We start from the raw sequence: 12,626 nt of genomic DNA on the forward strand, positions 1-12,626 counted from the left end.
AAAGATATGTCCGGTAGTAGGCACATCCAGAGGGTTGCGTGGCTGAAGGGTATGTACTAAATGAAGCATTTTTCTTCCTATGTGAATTCATTGGTAAATATTTTGAAGATGGTGCACAATTTTTGGATCAAGAACATGCATCTGACACTATTGATGGAGAAAAGCCTCAAACTAATGGTGTTCAAGAAGTAATTGGTATGTAAAATATTCATTATTATAGTTATTTTAGAATCATTTACTAAATCATTTTGGGTTTCTAGTTTTTTATCTAGAAACAACTTTTATTGATACAGAATATGACGAAGGTGAAGATGAGGATGATCACAATATGACTTTAGCAGAATTGTTTAGGAAGAGTAATATTAATTGCCTGCAAGAACATATGAACATTGACAAGGAAGCATTGGAAGACATAGATGCAGATGATAACATAAATGAAGACTTCTAGGTAATTTACAGGGTATGTAATTCATATTTAAATAAGGACAATTATTATGTCCCATTTTGAAATGATTCATTGTTATTTGGTTGTAATAGTCATTTAATTACCATGTTTAGAACTCATAATCTAAATTGGTGTTTTGAATATTCTTATAGGTATACTCATTACTTGATGCAATTAATGTCATTAAAATGTATGTTAGTTATTATGGTTTGCTGGGGTGAAATAACAAGCTCAGTTAGGTCGATAAGAGTTACTATGGTTAGTTTCATCTATTAGTTGAAAATGGTTAGAAATGATATGAGGTTATGACCGAGACAAAATGAAAATAACTTAGGTGTGTATAAATTGTCACATATTGTGCACATAGACAAATATAAGTTAACACACAAATATAACTTGTTAAGTTGAATTTATGGAATTAATTAACACAAAAATATTAAACTACACTACAATAAAAATTCGAATTATTAAGGATATTTGGATGGGTAATGAAGGTGAATTCAAATTGTCTAATGAGTTTATTCATTTTTGTGATCAATAGTAAATTTCCCACATGCAGCTAATATTTTCCCCATATAGGGAATCCATAATGGCATAGGGTCCCTATCATTGTATTGTTGTCATCGTTATCATCATTTAATCATCATCCTCATTTCCATTGTCATCATCATCATATTCACCATCGCCACCACTATCATAGGTCATTTTTAGATGAGGATTATCATCATATCTTCCTTGGTTTCTAATATGTATATATATGATGATGATGATGATGAGAAAAAAAATCATTGGTCATAAAAGGTTACCATACATAGATTATCTTTAAAGGTAGATCAAAATATTTTTTTGCACACTTCCAAAACATATTGTTTCTATTCCAAGGTAGATATTGAACACATTGATGAAGCCAAGTTTGTCTTGGATGTATCATCCATGCATTCTGTATATTTACAAGTTCACCTCTCATTTTCATTGTTTTTTAAAATGTTAAGGATTTTCACACATGATATACTGAATAGTTAATGGACAATACAAATAGTTTCCACGGTTGATATTATTCTACTTATATTCTCTTTGTAACTAAACAAAATTATTAATTTTGTCTTGAGAATTAGACTTGTAGCACAAAGAAAATGGTTGGGAATCATTTAATGGCTATATCAATTCACAACTACTAGCAATTGTTTTTTCTTTCTCCTTAAGTTTTTCAACCCAATTTGACTTAAACATGCTTAATAGTGAAAAAACCATTTGTCAATACTTCAGGTTTTACAAAATTCCTATAAACAACTATCTCTACTTGGTAATCTAAAAAATATCAACAAATTGACAATCTCATATATGGGTCAAAAGAGGCCATCATCAAAGTGAATCAAATACCAAGAATGATCTATGTCTACTAAAACCTATAATCACATTGTTTCCCTAATAGCAACTAAAAACTTATATACCCAGTTGTTTAATTTTTGGAACCAATTATAAACCTTCAACAAGAAGTAGTTTTCTAATGAGGATTATTGCCATATCTTCCTTGGTTTTACGAGGAAAAAGAAATAAAATTTCATTGGTTATCAAAGGTAAACCAAATTAATTATTTGCATACTTCCAAAACCTAGGGTTTCGTATCCAAAGTAGATCCTAAGCACATCAATGAAACCAACTTTGTTTTCATGTATCATACAAACATTATGTACAATTACAGAGTCACCTCTAATCCATTGTTTCTAAAAATGTTGAATATTTTCATACATGATATCTTGAACAGTTGGACAATACAAATAGTTGCCATCACTATTCTTCCATTTATATGCTTTTTGCAACTTATTTGAAAGAGCAATTTTGTCCGAACAATTAGACTTGTAGTACAAATAACATGGTTAATACATATGATTCGACCAAAAACTAGTTACTACCAAAATTCAACCAAAACAATATCACTGCATAAAAATAGAATTAAAAACAAAAAAAACAAAAACAAAAATTTCCCAAATTAAAAATAAATAAATAAATAAATTATCAACTTTTTTTAACCAAAATTTAATGAATTTTTTAGTGCTAATACTAACATCACCATTACAACTAGATATTTTTCTAGTGCTAATACTGCCATTACAACAAGATATAAGAGGGATATAATGCAAAAAGTTTAATAATAATATGTATGTAGAATATGGTCTTCAAACTAGTGAATTCATGATAATCAATGGGACTACAGTCAAGATAATTGTATGTTATTTACTTTCTTACATATATTGTCAAAATAATTGCATAAATCATTTTTTTTTAACCAAAATTTAACAAAACTTTGCTGGTGCTAACATTAGAACCACCATTACAACAAAATATCTTTCTGGTGTTGAAAACACCATTATAGTAAAATACCTGAAGAGAGATAGAAAATGTAGAAAGTATGATAGTAATATGTATCCAAAAGATGGTATTAAAACTAGTAATTGTTCACAAATCCATAATATTGTAAGGTCATTCTCATTATCATAATCATTGTCATCCTCTTCATTGTCATCATCATCACCATCATATGTGTCATCGTTATTTCCATCATTACATTATCATCATAATCACCATTCATGCCATCATCATCAACTCCATCATCATCATCGTCATCATCATCATTATGGACATTATTTGCAATTGTTCATAATTATAGATGTTGTAAGAAATATCATCAACCCAAAAATTGTGATCAGTGCTAGAAAAGGGTTCTTTAGGACACATTGATATACATAAGAGAAATAACAACTTTATTTTTTAGAGTTGATCGATGATGATGATCATCACCACTGTTATCATCGCCATTGTCATTTTCATCATCCCCATCATCATCATTAATGTAATTTCTATCATCATTGTTGTAATCATCATCATGGACATCATCATCATTCATGCCATTATTGTTTTTGATGATGACCTAGATGAAAATGATGATAATGATGATGATGATGACAAGGATGATGACACCAAAGATAATGCTTATGATTATGACAATGACAACATTTAAAAATTGGGAAGATTCACCAAGGTCATTAGCATCATCATCATTATAATCATTGCCATCATCATCATTGTCATTGCAACCACTATCATGTTTATCATCATAATCACAATTCATGTCATCGCCATCATCTTCATTTTCATCATTTTCAAGATTATTGACATTGTCATCAATTGCTCATAATTGTCAATGCCATAAGGAATATCATCAATGCAGAAAATATGATGAGTGTTGGAAAATGGATGCAAAAGTGAACACAGAAATGGGGGCAACAGTAGAAGTCAAATTGGATGAAAAGTGGATGCAACATAAGTAGATGCACAACAACATGAAAAACCTAACACAAAAGTGGATGCAAAAGTAGATGCAGTTGTCAATGCAAAGTTGGATGCAAACATGAATGCAAAAGTGGAAGGAAACATGGGTCCAATGGTAGGCATAAAACTTGGCACAAATTGTGGTGAAACAAATGTGGATGCAACAACAGACACAGAAAAGGACACAAACTTAGATGCAAAAAAGAGACAAACATGGATACAAAATAAGATGAAAAAAGGGATGTAAACATGGACACAAACATGGGTGCAAAAGTGGACATAAAATTAGATGCAAAAATGGATGAAACAAAAGTGGATGCAATAGGGGATGCAAAAACATACACAATATTCGATGCAAACTTGAACACAAAAGTGGGTGCAAATGTGGATGCAAAAGTGGAAGAAAATGTGGTTGCAATGCTAGGCGCAAGATATGGTGCAACAAAAGTGGATGTAATAATAGACAAAAAAAATATCCAAAATAAGATGAAAAAAGGGATGTAAAAGTGGAAGCAAACATTGATGCAACAGGCGAAACAAAATTGGATGAAAAAAATGGATACAATGGAAGTAGATGCAAAAGTAGATACAAAACGAGATGCAAAACCCAATGCATAAACTTGACACAAAAGTGGATGCAATATTTGATGCAAATATTTGATGCAAAGGAGGATGTGAACATGGATGCAAAATTGGAAACAAACGTGGGTGCAATAGTAAGTGCAAAACATGGTGCAAATTGTGGCACAACAAAAGTGGATGTAATTATAGATGCAAAAAAATAATCAAACTATGATGCAAACAAAGATGTAAAAAGGGATGCAAAAAGTGGACTTTAAAATGGGTGCAACAGTGGATGCAAAATTGTATGCAAAAGTGGATGCAATAGAAGTCGATGCAAAAGTAGATGCAAAATGAGACAAAAGACCCAATGCAAATCCTAATCCAAAAGTGGATACAAAAAGGGATGCAAAAATAGATGTAAAAGTTGATGAAAACCTAGACGCAAATGTGGATGCAAAATTATAATCAAAAGTGGGTGCAAAAGGAGGTGCCAAAATAGGCACCAATTGTGGCACAAAAATATTAGATGCAATAGTGAGCACAATAATAGATGCAAAAGAGGATGTAAATATGGATGCAAAACAAGATGAATAAGTGGATGCAACAAAAGTAGATGCAAAATTATATGCAAAACTAGACACAAAACTCGATGTAAAGATTGGCGCAAAAGGGATGCAAAAATGGATGCAAAAAATAATTTAAAAAAGGATGCAAAAGTTGATGCAAGTGTAGATGCAAAAAGTGGATGCAAAAGTATTTCAAACAAAATTAGGTGCCAGACTTGATGCAAAACTTAGAACAAAACTTGGTGCAAAGGATGACACAAAACATGGCAAAAAAATTGGTGCAAAACCTATTACAATACCTCGTGCTAAACTTGGTGTAAGATTTGGTGCAAAACTCGATGAAAATTTTGTGTCAAGTTTTGCACCATATTTGATAAATGGATGCAAATAGCACCAAAAATGGGCTCTAGATGCAAGAAAAGAAGTAAAAAGGGATGCTAATCACAGGGATTTGTTGTAGTGTGAGCTACTGCAACATATTCGGCTTCAGTGGTAGAATCAGCAGGAACAAATTGCTTGCATGATCTCCAATTGATGGATGCTAGTCCAAGATTCATCAAATAGCCATAAGTAGAGACCCCATTCCATTTATCTCCATCAAAATCTAAATCTAAATAAACAGCAAGATGGAAGTCTAAAACATTGGTATATTTGATGTTGTAAGTTTGGGTTCCATTTAAATATTTCAGTACTCTTTTTACTGCTACCCAATGCCCCTCACAAGGATGATGCATAAATCTAGAAAGTATTCAACAACAAATGTTATATCAGGACGAGTAATAGATAAATAAATCAAGCTTCCAACAAGTTGCCTATACTTTGTTGGATCTTCAAATGATTTTCCATCTTTTGAAGTAAGTTTCAAATTATGCTCCATTGGTGTAGCAACAGGATTACAATCCATCATACTATATCTATTCAATAACCAACCAGCATACTTCTTTTGAGAGATTAAAATACGTTGTGGTTTATGATCAACTTCAATTCCAAGATAATAATGAAGTAAACCTAAATCTGGCATATCAAAAACCTTTTTCAATTCCTTCTTAACAGATGATATATATTCATCATTGTTTCCTGTGATCATCAAATCATCAACATATACAACTATATATACAACTGATCTTCCAACTTTCTTAATGAAAAGAGTTGCATCATCTAGGTCAAAATGTTTATAATTTAACTTTAGAAGATGTTCAATTAATTTCTCATACCATGCTCATGGCACTTGTTTCAAGTCATACAAAGACTTCATTAGTTTGAAAACCTTTTATTATTTCCCTTTAACGAAAAAACCTTCTGGTTGAAACATGTAAACATCTTCTTTCAAATCTCAATTTAAAAAAGTAGTTTTGACATCCATATGATGAATTTTCCATTCTTTCTGAGCTGCAATAGCAAACAAAGATCTAATAGTGCCCCATTTAGCTATAGGAGAAAATGTCTTTGTATATTCAATACCCTCTTTCTGTGCATATCCCTTCGCTACAAGTCTTTCCTTTTGTTTTTCTAGTGAACCATCAACTTTATACTTAGTTTTATAAACCCACTTGCAACCAATAGGTTTGATGCCAGCAGGAGGATCCACTAGCCTCCATGTGCCATTTTTTTATGAGAGCATCCTATTCCTTTTGCATTGCATCTTTCCACTGATCATAACTAGTAGCTTCTTCAAAACAAGTAGGTTCACAATCCACAGAAAAGTTAAATTCACAATGAGAATAGTTACATGAGGAAATTTTTCTCTTAACCTCATCATATTTCTTCGGAAATGTTTCGAATACGAGATGATATTCGCAAAGGTTGTGTAGGAATTTGCTCGTCTTCTTCATTTGTCTCAGTTCTTTCCATTTTTGTCCCTGTCAACTCTCTTTCCATTTTTGTCCCTGTCATGTCTGTAGAAACGCTTGCATCAACCAATTTTTCATTAATAGCAGAATTATCATCATTGAGAGAAGGAAACTCCACTAGGTATCCCCCCTTCAGGATGTGGAGGTATATTATCTGATTCATAATAAAACTTTTGAGGCACAAATTTTTCTATATGATTAAGTTGTCTGTCAACAGTTAGGGAATCTTTATTAGATTCAAGAAAAATTACATCTCTTGACAAAATAAATTTCTTGTTCTCTTCATCATATAATCAGTATGCCTTAGAAGTCATAGAATACCCTAAAAAATACATGTTTTGCTCTGTTCACTCAACTTAGTACTATGTTGTTTAGGAATCAAAGCATAACATTGAGAACTAAAAACTCTAAAATGTTTAACAGCAGTGACACGATAATACCACATTTCATATGGAGTTTTGTTGTTAATGACAGAGGATGGGCACTGATTTCTAATATATGATGCACAGAGCGGTGCTTCTCCCCAAAACATCAATTTTACATTCTTAAAAAACATCATTGACCTTACCATATTAAGAAATGTTCTGTTCATTCGTTCAACAACACCGTTTTGTTGTGGATTATATGGTATTGTGGTCTAGTGTTTGATGCCATTCTCTTGCAAATATTTTTCAAAGACATGTGATGTATATTCTCCTCTGTTATCAGTTCTTATAGTACCAATATTTAGTTGAGCTTCATTTATAATCAAGAGATGAAATTTTTTAAACACATCAAAAACTTGTGAATTTTTCTTAAGCAGATAAACCCAACACATCCTCGAATAATCATCAATAAAAGTAAGTATGTATTTATTGCCATTTGCAGTTGGTACATGCATAGGTCCACACAAATTAGAGTGTATGAGACTTAATTTTCTTGTAGCTCGAGAAGTAATATTTTGAAAAGATTGTTTGTGATGCTTGTCCAATATACAAGCATTACATGGGGTCAATTTTCTGGGAACTGTTGGAAGTCCTTTAATCCCCTATTGTCTCATAATTCTAATACTTTCATAATTAATATGACCAAAGTGTGCATGCCACAATAAAGAAGATGACAAAGTATCCTTTTGTTCAACCAAATAATTTGTGTTTGTTAAACACAGATGGAGAGCAAGAGAAATATAAAAGATAAATCATGCAATTCATTTTTTTATTAACATGACATATACATTTATAGTACAATACGTGACTCTTGGGTTTCAGATCACAAGGTCTCTTGGACTACTTTGGTCTATTCGAATTCCACACTAACCCATTTAGGATTAGGTGTCCAACATTCCCCCCCTTAATCCGAAGGGTTATGTATGAGTCCAAGAAGAGAGCTGTAATACAAAATGTGCAAAAAAATGCATGGCAACACTAGGCTGAATGTGCTCTATGAAATGTTGGTAAAAAGGGCAGTGGTTTAAGGATGACAACCAACACTGGAACGCTTAGTGCAGTTCCCGGAACTCTTCCAAAACTGGTAAGAAACTGAATTTTTCTACTAGAGGAAGTGATCCTATTGTTTTAAAGAGGGAAACCTTCAACCATAAAAGGGAGGTCTCACCCCGCATAAAAGGTAAAACTTCAACCTGAAAAGGAAGTCTCAACCTGTGATGGTTTAAGAATGACCAACAACTCTGGAATGATTAATGCAATTCCTGGAACTCTTCCAAAGCTGGCAAGAAGCTGGTGTCTTATGCTAGAGGAAGTGTTCTCAATTGTGTTCCTGGAACTCTTCCAAAACTAGCAAGAAGCTGAAGTCTTATGCTAGACGAAGTGTCCCACATTGCCAACTGAAGGTATGCTTAGGGGCATCTTTGTCTCTGGATACAACTCTGAAACTGGTGTGGCAGGTTGTGGCTCAGGCTCGCTTGATGTGACTTTGACGCTTGTAGATGACCATCATTTTCCCCCCTGTCAGATACAATGTGAGAAGATGGAGAAAACTCAACTGCAAGACTGTTCAATATTCTGGAACAAGTTCTGACATGTGTTTGGAATATCTTCTTGGCTGTTGATGCCCATTGCCAAGAAGCGATCCATCCAAGATGAATCTTTGTTCTTGCAGGACGTTTGTTTCTGAAGCATCTGTGTGAAGAATGACTGGTTTTATGAAAGTGCTTACATGGTTGAAGATCAAAACAATGATCTTTCAAATGGCCAACTCGATCACAGTGTTGGAATTTCACGATCTGTTGTTTTTGTTGTTGTTGTTGTTGTTGTAGAAGAGGGGCAGAATCTGGAACAGCTGAAGCTGAATTGTCATGAGGAGCAGGTGAACTGTCATGAATGAATCCGGCACTCTGAAATTGAATGGGCTTGGCGTAGTCTGGAATATGAAAGGACAAGTCCTTGTCATATCCAAGACCAGTTCTATGCTTGTTGTGGACAAGCTGTTTCCAAGGTCTGATGATGGACTTGGGAAGTGCAGACTGAGTTTCTGCATCTGCATATACAACTGCTGCTTTATTTGAATGAACAGTAACATTATTGACTTGTTATTTATGGGAGTCTATTTCAATCTTCTGAACAGAAACAGGTTCAGAATGATGACTCCACTTGTGTAATTCTTCCTGCTGTAGCTTTGTCTCAAGCTGCAAAAACTCTATCTTTTCTTGTGCATTTTGTATACATTTTTGAATGTCAGCAATAATGTCTTTATTGATTATTATTGTGCTGTCAGCAGTGGATACGATTAGAGTTCTCAATAACTCTAATATTCTTTCAAGCTTAGCCATTTTTCTTAGCAGTGGGCAAATAAAGAATGTGAGCAATTATGCACTATCTTCTTCTACAAGCAATATCAAGCCTTAATGGTGGGATTTGGAGCAACCGTTAAGACCAACTTTCAACATATACCACTTAAAAATTTGGCTAAAAATAGTGAGCTTAAACTGTTGAAGAGAAAATCAAAAGGTAGATTCCCAATGCAAAATGGTGTATGTAAAGACATAAATAAATACTACCTCAACCTGTTTAAAAAACTGAATTCATGTCCTGTTCATGAGAACCTCAACTGGAGCTAATCCTTCCTCGCCCACAAGGCGCAACTGGTATTTTCAGTGCCTTGTTTTTAATTTCTTTCAATCTACAACACTACCTTCTTAGAGCCAGATGCCATTTGTTCTCAGCTGGGTTCATAAAATATTTCAGGGAACACTTTGATCAGAGTATCGAGCTCTTCATCCCCTCGAATAGCAAGATGCAAATGTCTAGGGGGATACGCTTGACCTTCATATCTTTGCTTGCATTTCCTGCCAACTCCAAAACCTCTGCAGTCAAATGCACCAAAATAGCTACAGAATATACAGCAGCAGTTGCTCCCACTCTGCCATTCGCAGATATACGAGATTTCAGCAGGGAGTGGATACGTCCTACTGGAAACTGGAGACCTACACGGGATGAGCGAGAAACAACCTTCTTCTTGTCCTTATCCTTGTTGATGGGGGCCGAGGACTTGTTCAGCACAGGAGTACTCAAACAACACGGATCATGGTTATATCTTGTTCTATGAGAGTCTAGACAACAAGCTTTGAGACATCCTTCATTGGATCAAATTTAGGGGATATATTTAGCTTGGAGTGCCAACAATTCAATTGGTTTTGGATGACTTGGAAATCCCAAAGTTTACAGTTGAATCGAACAACATGTCTCTGTGACAAAACGACTTGCAGAGCTGTATCTTGAAAACAAAGAGAGACAATGGCTTGAACCACCATTCAACATGACGATTGCATTTCCAGTTCTTCTCTTAGCGTTACCACAACATGGTGAGATATCTTGCTTGCTGCGATTTCAAAATAAAACAATCTTAACTCTCAACGGCGGGATAGGAGGAGCGGCTTCAATGAGAGGAAATCCGATGACTGCATAAATATATAATTTCATATTTGATTGAAGGACATGTATGAAGAAATGTACTGCGGATTCAAGTCTGCTACAGCTTATTGAACACTGCCTCTACTAATGGCAATTCACTTGAGGAAATGCTTGGTGTGGCAGCGGGGGAAGCCGATTCAATACTCAGGGAACTTCAAACCACTCTTTCGGTTCAGCAGGGAGAAATTGCTGAATTTGCTCAGCAAATGCGTGAAAGAGCCCGCACAAGTATCGAGTTAATAACATCAATATCTGGGGCTACAATGGGTTTCTTTGAGAACTTAGCAGATCAAGCATCTAAGTTTCAGCAACACATTGAGCATTCTCATGAAGTTCATGAGCAGAGTATCATTGATTTTCAGAAAGCTTACGAGGAACAATCAAGACAAGAGGAACAACAACTTATAAACGATATATCTAACCTTGTTGCAAATGCAATGGTCCGGAAAGCAAACATGGATGCTCTGAGAAGAGTATTTATCACCAGCGAGAAACCACAAGAGCAAATAATTTATCACCGACAGTAAGATCTTTTACAGGATGTCAAAGTCATTACGTGCAGCGGGGAGAACGATTTGCACTCCTTTGCAAATTTATATCATCGACTTTACATTCCAGAAACTCTAAAGCTTAATGGAAACTGGACCTCGGACAAATCCGCCTACCAAGAAATACCAGTGTTCGCTCAACACTCAACCGATTCTATGGTTGTCGTATATGGACACCATGGGAAGCAAGAGAGATATGTATGTAAATACAAATATCAATCCACTGGCAGCTACGCTTCAGCGTTTGGTTGTGAAATATACTACCCAGAAAATGAGTCTCAGGTCCAACACTTCAATACGGCTCTCATACAACCAACCAGCCACATAAAATATGTCCCAAAGAATGAAGCTACAACAATGAAGACACACTCAAATATGATCTCGTTCTCCTCAATACACTTCCAGAGTTCATGGTTTTGCATAGAAATGGGAGCTCGGCCTTTAAGGAGTTAGCTCCATGTCCAACATAAGAAATACGACCCACAACTAGTGCTGATGATGAGAGACTTCTTCAAAATGCAAACTCATCCCTTGGGTAGTCAGTTCCATGTCCAACTTAGAGGAAACTACTTGTCTGTACAATATTTAATACCCCCAATACGTATGCTCAAGCTAGAAAATAATGCGCAGCTCAGAAAATGAATGTACAGCCACCGGAATTAAAATCTCCGTCAGGGTTTCAGAGAGAAGAGCGCCCCCCACTGCGTTCTGGATCTCAGCGCATTTATTGACGACATTGTGATCGTTCAGCCCTTCCTCTTCTTCGATCAAGAACTCACTGTAGCCATTTTTGTTGTTATTGCTAGGCGTGTGTGAGTGGTCGGGTGACACCTTAACGCAGGACACCAGAACCCACTGAATCAGAGCGAACCCGATACCAATCGAATGTCGATACCATTTAAACGCAGAGACCCTTCCATTCAATATGATTTAAATATGGAACAACGTTAAAATGTTGCCCGGACGAGACAGTTTATTGATAGACAATTCGCAGAGTGGGCGAATGTCTTCCAGGAGGTCTGCAGATAATTCACAAAGCGGACGTGCTTCTTTCCGTAAGGCTTCAGAAGAAACTGTCGGCCCTATTACTGCATAGCAGGCTGTGAGTCTGTTAGGGCAGAAAATACCATATACCGCATTCAGGTTGGCATGGAAAAGGCGCGTCAGAGTAATGAGCAGGACAAGCAACAGACAATGAAAACTGGCGTGGAAAGGGCAGAGCTGGCAGAGGATTTGCAGAGGAGTTATTCAGTCATCAGCGCTAAAACAGGTAGTGACAGCGCTATTCAAAAAATTTAACGTACACCGCTTCTGTCTGAACAGTATGGACAGATGTGCAGCTCCGACACAGGTAATGAAGACCACATCAACGCTATTCAAGGCAGCTCAGACGCAGGTAATGAAGACCACATCAG

Source organism: Pinus tabuliformis, chromosome 4_1 (assembly GCF_031772625.1).
Source record: "Pinus tabuliformis cultivar Carrire ecotype Pingquan chromosome 4_1, CPIR1, whole genome shotgun sequence".
Taxonomy (NCBI): Eukaryota; Viridiplantae; Streptophyta; class Pinopsida; order Pinales; family Pinaceae; genus Pinus; species Pinus tabuliformis.